Source organism: Toxoplasma gondii (assembly GCF_000006565.2).
Source record: "Toxoplasma gondii ME49 unplaced genomic scaffold asmbl.550, whole genome shotgun sequence".
In the NCBI taxonomy this organism is placed as follows: domain Eukaryota; phylum Apicomplexa; class Conoidasida; order Eucoccidiorida; family Sarcocystidae; genus Toxoplasma; species Toxoplasma gondii.
This window is the reverse complement of record NW_017383396.1, coordinates 1-1,408: the sequence shown is the minus strand read 5'-3', so window position 1 is coordinate 1,408 and position 1,408 is coordinate 1. Positions and strand designations below refer to the sequence as shown.

The window sequence follows — 1,408 nt, the reverse complement described above, 5'->3', positions numbered from 1 at the left end:
TGTGAGAGAGAGAAGGCAAAGGGATAGATGGCAAACCGGCGGCACTTCTTGGAATCAAAAAGGTCCCAATCGCTTCCTTTTCAGCAATTTCAGGCACTTTTAACTCTCTTTCCAAAGAACTTTTCATCTTTCCCTCACGGTACTTGTTTGCTATCGGTCTCGCGCCAGTACTTAGCTTTATGTGAAACCTACCACACATTTTGCGCTCAAATCCCGATGAACGCGACTCTATAAAAGCGTACCGTACGTGGAACAAAAAACGCAGGGGAAGGACGGGATTCTCACCCTCTATGATGTTCTTTCCCAAGAAACTTAACCCTGCGCTTCCACTGGTAACGCCTCTCGAGGCTACAAGTCAACAGCTCGGAAAGAGCAGTTGATTTCCACTTTGAGCTGATCCCGGTTCACTCGCCGTTACTAAGGGAATCATAGTTATTTTCTTCTCCTCCGCTTAATAATATGCTTAAGTTCAGCGGGTAACCTCGCCTGATTTCAGGTCTGATAAATAAATCGGACAAACGCCCGAGACAAAACAACAACGACGAAACCTCGCAGAGCAACAATGGAACCGAAATTCCATTGCGGTATTGAAGTCGATCGACAGCATCAATGAAACTTTGTCTTCAATGAAGAAGCCACCGTATCTCAATGATGTCATCGATACAACTCAACAATACACTTGAGCCTCTAAAAGAAGAGGCACGAGTAGTTTCTCCGCTGTGCTCATTATTCAGGGTGACATTGAGTATTCAACACTCACGACACCCAATCATACTGCTCCTAGGGGGCTTCAGCCAAACTGAAGCAACGACCCTAAAACAGCAGAAAATTGTGATTTCAAAGACACTGAAACAGACGTACCAAGGAGAATATCCCCAAGGTGCCATTTGCGTTCAGAAATCTGATGATTCACTGAATTCTGCAATTCACATTGCGTTTCGCAGTTCGCTGCGTCCTTCATCGTTGCGCGAGCCAAGACATCCATTGCTGAAAATTTAAAATAACATTATAGTTTAGGAAGCAATCTGAAAGCACATCGAGAGAGATGCAGAAAGATACAATCTTTCACTCTCTCTCAAATGTTCCTCAGATTTGTTGTTTGAAATAACGGTGTGGGAAAAAAGAATGCACACTGAAGAAACTCCTGGAAATCAGTATCCCAACAGAGACACGAATTTCCAGAAATTGAGCCCCTTCGCTGTGCACCCCCGGATACCTGCACTGGCTTCCAATATTGGAAGCAGCGCAGGATATCCAACATGAAGAAGGCAATAATACCTTTCGATACTATCACGCTTCTTGAATGCAAATCTCTCCAATGGAGAGAGATGCAAACTCATGTTTTGCTTGGGATTCAAAGGTTGATGGTTAATAAAGAATAAGGACGTGTGAATGATCCTTCCGCAGA

General features: G+C 44.0%; 2 non-coding genes across 2 annotated transcripts; both read right to left on the bottom strand.

Annotated features, from left to right (window-relative positions):
- Positions 1-501, bottom strand: TGME49_459450 (the record flags this gene model as incomplete). The annotated part of the gene is made up of 1 exon (XR_001974289.1): positions 1-501. It is a non-coding gene; the product is annotated as a 28S ribosomal RNA (ribosomal RNA).
- A 338-nt stretch (positions 502-839) lies between these two features.
- TGME49_459440 lies at positions 840-997 on the bottom strand. The gene has a single exon (XR_001974288.1). It is a non-coding gene; the product is annotated as a 5.8S ribosomal RNA (ribosomal RNA).
- Between the last annotated feature and the right edge of the window lie 411 nt (positions 998-1,408).